Source organism: Cavia porcellus, unplaced genomic scaffold (assembly GCF_034190915.1).
Source record: "Cavia porcellus strain 051 isolate PalLab524CR breed Dunkin Hartley unplaced genomic scaffold, mCavPor4.1 scaffold_16, whole genome shotgun sequence".
NCBI classification, from domain to species: Eukaryota; Metazoa; Chordata; class Mammalia; order Rodentia; family Caviidae; genus Cavia; species Cavia porcellus.
Window position 1 is genome coordinate 59,302,423 of NW_026947499.1, and position 9,112 is coordinate 59,311,534.

Genomic DNA, 9,112 nt, shown 5'->3' on the forward strand with positions numbered 1-9,112 from the left:
CAAACCTATAACTTATTTTTCACAAGAGAGATAGTTGTCATGATCCTTCTTTCTATTCTGGAGTGTGTCAGGATATGGGAAAAGTTATTTCATGAAGAAACACAAAAGTACAGTGGCTCAAATCAGAGAAAAGTTTATTCCTGGGAACTAGATCAGTCCAAAGGAAGTTGTGTCCAGGCTGAGGCGGTCCTGTCCATCACAGGACGTCTCCAGCCTTAATCAACTGCTGGGAGACCTCACTTCCACCAGCATCTACACTCCAGATACAGCAACAGAAAAATAAAAAGCAAAAGCAATTCTCCCATTCAGTGTGACCCAGATGGTTGCACTCCCACACACACCTCCGGATTGGCAGTGACTCAGCGGCTGCTGCACCCAAGTGCAGGAAGGCTAGGAATTGTGGACTCCGCACAGAGGCTCTGCACCCTGTAGTGACTGAAGGGTCTCTGCTCCTAAAAACCGAGAATGCAGCAATGGACATTGGATGAGAGCTGGTAGATTTTGCCTCTGGAAGTATTATTTCCTTTCTATTATTTGAGTATGTTATGCCAACCAGTATAATTTTATAGCTTCTTTCCTGTGGGGACTTTCTATTTTAGTAGAAACTTTATTCCTATCAAATAACTTAATTCTTAGGTATTTTCTATTTTTATACTACAATTAACACATTCCTATTATATTTTATTTGTGTGTAAGTATTTGACTTATGTTTTATCCATCCAGTTTTCCAAATTCTCTTACAATTTCTAAGAGCTTTTATTTAAATTTTATTGTGTGTTTAGGAGCCCGTACTGTCTACTGTAAATGCTGATCATTTTACCCTATTATTAAACTATAATTCTTCTGTTTTATGTAGTATTGTTTAACTTGGAACTCTAAGAAGAACGTATAGTGATTAGAAAGCCAGTCAGATTGTTTCACCGCTGCAATTGAATTTGTTTTGTGTATGAGTCTGTGGGATATCAAGCCCAGGGCTTCACGCATGCGAGGCAAGCTCTGTCACTGAGTAATACCTCGGCTCTTAAAGAAGCAATTTCAAAAATGTTTAGACTCCTAGAAAAACTGAGCAAATACTACTGAGAGTTCCCATGTGGTGGGCGGTTCCTCCTATTACGCTTCCATTTGCATAATGTATTTGCTGTGATTAATGAACCAATACTGATGTTTACTCATAACTAAAGTTCATATATATGCAGTTCAGATTTCCTTTGTTTTTACCTGATGTCCTTTTTCTGGCCCAGATCCCCAGTTACACTTACCTCTCAAATTTCCTCAGCTCCTGGCTGTATTGTCTTAGATTTTCCTCGCTTTTGATAACCTTAACAGCACTGGAGAGTTTGTTTGTAGATGGATTCCCTTAGGGTTTTCCTGATGCAAAATTTTCCCATGATTAACTGGATTTATGAGACTTAGAAGAAAGATCCAAAGATAAAATACCATTTTTATCTGATGTCAAAGATGCATGCTGTCAGCATTAGTCCATCCTGTTGGTGTAACTCTGGCCACCTAGATGAAGAATTATTTGTCAGTTTGTCCACCATAAGAGTACACTTTTGCCCCCCTTTCCACACACTGTACTCTTTGGCAGGCAGTTGTTATGCACAATCTTAAGGGAGGAAAAGTTGTGTTTCCCTCCTTAGGGAAGAACCCCTACATAATACATTTGAGACGCCTTAAAAGATAAATTTGTATCTTCTCCTCCGTTTGTTCATGTATGCAATCATTTATTTATATCCATATATACTCATGAATATTTTATTCTTTGGGTTATATTACAATACTCAATGTTTTCTTTTTTTTTTTAGTTACTCAGATTGTTCCAGCTTTGCCCATTGGAAACTCCTTTTGCAGCCCTTTGCCTATCATTGTAACATAAATCTGGTAAGTTTTTAAAAATATTAATCAATTTCTATTTTCCAGAGTTATTAATGCTCTGTTATAGATTCAAATAAGGTAAATGTCTTATATTTTAATGTTAGAATATAAAATACAGCATCTTATTTAACATATTATACATTAGGTCCAGGGATTTAGCTCAGCGGCAGAAGCGCCTGCCTGGCAAGCGCCAGGTCGTGAGTTCAATCCTGGTAGCAAAAAAAAATCATATTATACATTCTTTTCTTTAAATCCCTTCTTTATGACCTCTCATAAAATTATTTTTAAGAAAAAGCATTTGTTAATATTTTTACTGTTTTTAATATGTCTGACCATGTGCCTATTACCATTTAGAATACAAACATTTTCTAAGATTATTTCTCTTTTTTTGTGTGTGTGTTTCCAACAATATACATATTCTGTGAAGTCATTTGAACAAGGAAAACTGTTCAATGTGTTTTTTTCTCTTAAAACTCTTGTTCCTAGAAGATGGAACTTTATTGTCACTATAAACTTCGAACATAATAAAAACACTGTTTTTCACAATGCCAGTTAAAGAATGTGACTAGCATTCATGAAATTTGAATCCCCTCTCCTCTACAGTCTTGTCCTCAGGGCAGTAGTGAGAAGGTCAAACCTCACTGAGATGGTGAATCATCTTCCTCCGAGGACCTGGGCTCTGGGCTTTACTCTACATGGTAAAGGTCCATCCTCTGACGTACGCTGTTGGGGTTTGGATCAGGCTCCCAGTTGCAGGTTAGTTAAGAAATCTTCACTTCTCCCTGGCAGGGTTGGGCTCTTTGTTAATTGTATCCGATCATTAAGTTCACATGTGGTAACTTGCACTGACCCTGGCAGGGAAAATGTAAGAGAACTCTCAGGACTGCGTGGATTCATCTCTGTTGTACCTGGGGAGGGGTGAGTTTAGAAGCCTCATGGTTCCAGAAGCGTGTTTCCGGCCCAGCTGTCATTCTTTAGAGCACTGGGTTTTGTTCCCTTCTGGTTTTGATCACAATGTGGACTTTCTTTCTTCCTGTCCTTTTTAGGGGGGTGGGGGATAAGGGTAGGAGGACATGGGTGGGTTTTGTTGTTGATGCTAAGTTACAAGAAGAATATTCTATAAGGTAGTTTTATTGTTTTACCCAAGAAATTTCTCTTGGACTTTCAAAACCAGGTTTATGGAAATTACTTATTTATGGTATCCAGTTCTTTTGAACTCAGTTACTTTTCTAAAATCTGGTTGTGGAACCCTTTGTACTTACCTAAAATAGAGGTTGTAAAGTTGCCATTTTGAGAGTAAAAATATCTGAAATCAAACAGGTAAGTTTTTTAAACAGGCAATCAGCTATAAGGAGTGGAAAATTGTACTGTTCACCTATTTTAAAGGAAATTTGTTTTTCTTTCCAGCATGATGATGTACTTAACTTTTTCCTAATAAGAGAAGGAAAAAGTGGTTGGGACCAAGAACTGTGAGCTACTTAAGGACACTATATCCCTATCTAACTGAAATTACTTTATGCTGTCTTTTCCCACTAATCACTGTAAAGCTAAAGAATATAGTTCAGTTAACTTCTTTCCAACACAAAGGCACAGTTTTAGCCACTTGAACTATAATCTAAATGCTTTTATAAGTATTGAAAATCATGAGATATATTTTGTGTAACTGCAACAATTTGTAAACTGTTGACAAAAATACATGATTTTTGACTTTTCAAATTTCCTCCCTGTCTCATTGTTTCTACCACTATCATAAAAACTGATTTCCTAGTTTTATCACATGTTTTTAAACAAAAATTGCTTTAAATTTATAAGTCCTGTAACACAGCTCAAAGATCTTTATTCTTCAACAAGTTAAACCTGTAGAAAAATGTTATTATACTATTCATTTTAATTATTTTCTTCTCTCTGCCCTTTTATCTTATATTCTTGTGTTTATCTTTATGTTCCTTTACCTTCTGAGCTTCTTAATGCCTATAATTTTCTACTCCCTTTTAATAGTGGTCAGGCCATGCTACATCCTACCAATAATGCACAGTAACATAAACTATTTTTTTCTCTGACTTCCAATTAAATTTGAGCAGGACAGCTTCTGTGCAGCTACAAATGGTATTATCTATTAATTACTATTAGTCCTATATAAATTTTGTTCCTTGAATTTATCCTTAGCTAAAGAAATCTTCATAAAGACTTGATATTTCCAAAAAGATTGTTGGCCCTGCTGAATTCTTAGTAGGCTTCCAGTCCAAATTCTATCTGAGCCTTACTGCTAAGGAATTGATTAGCAAGTATAATTCCTAATGTACTCTATGGTGTCTCCAGGTCTTCTAAAATGAGATTCTTTTCCAGGTCCACCGACTGAATGCCCGATAATCCTACAGACTATGTAAATTTACAATCTATGCATGCAGGACTCATCTATCGTGCCCCATTCTCCTCTGCTTCACATGTCACAGGAAGCAATAATGTCCCAGCCTCCCCTCAGCTCTTAAACTGTGAGAGTTCAGACCACTAAGTGTCCAGCAAGCTCCACACTCAGTAGGAAGTTAGGCCACCTGTGTCAACATAATAGAATGATTTAGTTTAGGTCATTACCAAAGGAACATGTGGATGCAAATAAATTTATAATTTCACTGATTCCTGCAGTCAATTCCTGCAAACCTGTTTATCAAAAACCAAGCAAACAGAATCATAGACAAATGACTTGCTTAGAAAAACATTTACTTAACTCCATTTAAGTTGAAATAACTCCATTTAAGATCCTGACTGCGATGCTCCACTATTATATCACGAACTTTGCTCAATCCTAAATGGTACCCCACCTGACAAACCAGCTGTACACCAATGAGCTGGACCCTAGCACCTTGTAAATCTGCTTTTCCTAAGATACCTCCATGATCAAGGTAGCATTCTTCTTTATTGCACTAGATCCAATAAATCTAGTTTTGATTGACCAACAGGTTTTCTGGCAGTCATCTAGTGTTGACGTTGTTCAAGATGCCAGTCATGTTAATGAGAAGCCTCCTCCAAAAGCACGAGTAGAAGAAGAATCATTCACCTATTTTTTTTAGCTGATTCACCCCTTGGTCAAAATCTGGGACTAGTAAATGAGGCACATGTCCAGACAGGTTAGATTTGATGTGGATACACAGCCTGGGCAGGCTTCTTGTTCTACTGTTATCAGTATGGGTGCCACCAATGTTAAGACTGCAGAATTTCACAGATGCTGAAGCAAGTCATCATAAGAATTACATATAGAAAGTGTTTTGATTTTCATGGCATTTGTATTTTTAAGCTATTTTAGAAGATGAAAAATGTTGCATAATAAACTTTTAGTTTGGTATCATTTTAAAACAAATTTGTGTCCCTTTTAAAAGTAAAATATCTGTGTCTGTCATTCAAATTAAGTCATTCATTTGTTTTTTGTTTTATTTTGCTTGGTTTTCTCCACCTGCTCATTCAACCAATATTTACTGAGTATCTACTCTGGGCCAAACATTGTGAAAGCATTCAAGATTTTCTTTTTCTGCCCTTAAAGATTGCTGGAATAATCCCATTAGAAATAGATTTTTCTATACCTATTCTTAGAGTGAGTAGAAGTATTTTTTTCTCCTTAAGTAGAAATTAATATAATTAATGGTGAATGGAAGGTATGGAAAAAATATACATTAACAGTGCAACAAAGTCCACAGTATCTTGCCTCGAGGTAAAAGTTTCATAAAGGCTTCGTTTCAATCAGGCTTATTTTATCATGCTTCTTCTAAAATAGCCTTGTGAACGGTCACTTATATAAACAGTTGAGAAAAGTTCCCACTTGTTCTAGGCTGGAAGTGAAAGCAGACTTCACTCTTCTTCCATTTCGTGGACTTCCATGTCGGAAGGCGCCCCATTAAAAAATTATAGGGACTGGCGAGTTTTTGTATTTGTTGGAAATGATTGTCAAATAAATTCAGTAATCATATCCTGAAATTCACCTTGCACAAGGACTATATTATGAGTATTACTGAAGGGAAAATAACTTCTAAGAATTTTTAATAACTTGTTAGCTTTCCCATCAAGGCTGTTTGATTAACTTTCCGAGTTGATATTAATAGTTTAGATCTGCTGTTAACTAGCAGCTAATAAAAAAATGAAAAGGTCAGATTAGTCCAGATTTAGACTTATTATCAACATAGTAAGAACAGAATTTATGAAGATGTGAAGGGTAATCCCAACAGTGTGTGATAAAATCTCATACCTTGGTTTTATAAGGACAACTTCTGTAACAAGTGTTTTGACTTGACACCCCATAAAAATTATTCAAAGTTTTTAAGGTTAGCTTCAGGGCAAAAATTACAGTCCAAATTCCTCTGGAGTGGACTCCACTACACAGAACTATTTCTCTCATTCTATAAATTAACTAAAATTCCACAGACAGTTTCAAAATGAATTTTTCTCAAAATCCTTGAATGGATGGATGGTCCTGGTAGTTCTCAATAGAATCAATGCATTTGACTTCTCTTCCTGAATCTTTAAAGTCTTTAAAAGGGAAAACAGGAAACACTGGTAAGAATGATGAGTATTTGGAGTTAGAAGTAATATCTGGGATGACTAATGAAGATAAAAAGATCCCAGATAAAAACACACCAGGTGCCTTTTTTCTGTTTTGTTTCTTTTAAAATATATATATTAAAAAATAAGGGAATTAAAAACAAAACACGTCAAGTGTATTGGTGAATGCCAGTAATTCCAGCTACCTTTGAAGACTGAGGGGATCACAATTTCAAGCCAAAGGTAGGTGACTTAGTAAGACTTCCACTCAAAAATAATTTTTAAAGGGCTAGGAATGTAGCAAAGACCATGATTCCAATCTCTAATACCACAAAAATAAAAAATAAAAAACCTCAAAATTTTCTTAGATTTGACCCTTCATTCAATACCTTGTAGTTCATGAACAGTAAGAGTTATAAAAGAATTGTATACACAATCTGATTCTATCAATTATGCATACCACTATCTATTAAAAGAAGAATTCCCTTAGTTGGCTAGCTGCTCTTTTCCTAGATATTGGTGGCGGGGGAGACACAGTCATGATAATCTAATGGCAAATTGATTTTGAGAAAAGGAAGATATATTTTCTGTCCCCAAGAAATTTCTCAAATTCTATCCTGACTTTAGGAATATTCTCTGTGCTTCGGTATGGAAACTTCTTTTGAGCTGGCTAGTCCTAATGCCATCTTTCTCTTACGGCTCAGAACACAGCTTCCACAAAACAGACCTGAGGAATTCTTCATAATGGATCATCTGAAACTTGGCCTGGAGCTGTATCCAGTCCATCTCAGCGAGAAATTCTCCTCTGAAGTTAAGAGCTAAGCACATGATACCTTGTCATTTTCATATCATCTTTGGATGTGTTTAAACATATTGCAGAATGTCCCAGGATGCATCATTAGACACTAGAGAGGTTCTAAACTTGCCATTGCAAAGAATCTGCGTGGGATAAAGTAGATGAGAGCCTGCCTTGAGGCAGGAGCTGACCTTCAGAAAGTCCTCTCCAACCAGGGACATTTCATGACCATGCAGTGAAGCGCCCACTGGTTGCAAGTTAACAAGAGACAACAGTGTCACTGGCAGTACAAACATGTCTATGATATGTCTTGTCTTGTATTTGTGCTTTAATTTAGTGGAATTCTGAAAACCATAATGAATAATAACCAAGTGAGGGGTAGTTCTGAGGCAGAGAATACAAAGGAAACGGGAAACAAAGAAAGTAGTTGATCAAGAAAGGAACAGTGTCCAAATGAGTGAAGACTTATATAATGAACTCACCAAAGCTGAGGTCATAAGCAAATCCCACAAGTATCTGATTCTACAGAAATGCGGCTGAGCAAGGCCGGGGTACTGTGAATCTAGATGAAGCAACAGATTAATGTTCAAGCAGAAAGGGAGCATAAGTGATACAGCCTCTAAATTCTTCAAAGGTAAAAGATAAAGTTTCAGTGTTCCAGGGCTGGTGTAAGCCTGTGTGAAACCTCTCAAAATAACCAATTCCTGGAAGCAGATTGTGGAGACTGGTAATGAAAGAGGTGGAGGAATTTTATTAGCCCAAGAAAAGGCTTTCTGCAACTTGAAACTTCCCTCAGGTTAGACTTTCATGCCAAAAACTTGCATGTGCCAAAGGCTTTCCAAAGACATCTACGAGTGAAATCAAAACACCTGTCATGACTGTGAGTGAATCCTTCTGGGGAACTGGCAGACTCTTGATCTGTAATGTAAATGCAACGAGTTCACACTCTAATGATTGAGCAATCTGTTGTGTAGAAGGTAGAAGCTGTCTCTATCCTCCTTGACTGAGACAGGCCTGCCCCCTGAATTGTACCACTGCATTCTAGTATGAAGCCATTCCTCTATCCGTACAAGCATGAGAACATGTTTTCTTATTGGCATGACATTGCTGGGAAACAACCAACCAGCTGCAGCCCCAGTGTCCAGCGGTACTGTGGCTACCACCAGGACTGGTCGCAGATGTAAAGCCTGCAGAATACCAGACTGGAGTCTACATAAAAAACTAGCAGGCTGTCATGGTTTATGTCTGTTGCCCCCAGGCCTCATGAGTTTGCATTGTGCGTTTGTGATGGTTCATTGTCTAGTGCTTGGATTCATGGTGTCAGTGCTACACCCAGATAGGGGTGGAGCCAGGATGTGATGTAATGGCAGGAAGAAGGTGTGTCTTGCTCTTTGCTGGTTCCTGCTTGCTGTTTGCAGCTGCCATGAACTGCGGCCCCACCATGCCCGCCTGCCTTGGAGCCAACTGAGTGTAGACTGAAACCTCCAAAAACTGTAAGAAATAAATCTTTCCTTTCCCAACTTGGGCTTCAGGTATTTTGTCTCAGCAAATGAGTAAAAAGTAACTAAGACACAGGCCAATCCTGGGGAAACTCAAGAGATAAGCAAAATCAGTTTCTTTATTCCATGCACAAGGGATAACAGCTGCTTCAGTCACTCACAGCCAAAGTTCCAAAGCCCAGTGGACGTAGGTAGCCTCCGTTGTTTTAAACCTTCTCCTCTCCAGTCCCCTAAATTATTATAAACTTATCATAACTATCATAATTATCATAAACTCTGGGGACCAGATGTGTAGGTCAGCAACCGAGCACTTAACCTGTCATATACAAGTTCCTAGGTTCCATCTACGAGAAAAAAGAAAAATTCACACCTACTTCCTGTTAAGTCCATAAATAAGTTAATCAACTTGCTTGCC

General features: G+C 37.5%; 1 long non-coding RNA gene across 3 annotated transcripts; it reads left to right on the forward strand.

Annotated features, from left to right (window-relative positions):
• The first annotated feature begins 322 nt into the window (after positions 1–322).
• LOC106025247 (uncharacterized) lies at positions 323–8,718 on the forward strand. 3 transcript variants are annotated; one of them, XR_010039911.1, is made up of 4 exons: positions 323–494; positions 1,806–1,881; positions 2,479–2,631; positions 7,107–8,718. It is a non-coding gene; the product is annotated as an uncharacterized LOC106025247 (long non-coding RNA). The 3 variants fall into 3 exon arrangements; XR_001198848.3 differs by having other exon boundaries at positions 390–538; XR_001198847.3 differs by lacking the exon at positions 7,107–8,718 and adding an exon at positions 4,222–4,335 and having other exon boundaries at positions 390–538.
• The last annotated feature ends 394 nt before the right edge of the window (positions 8,719–9,112 follow it).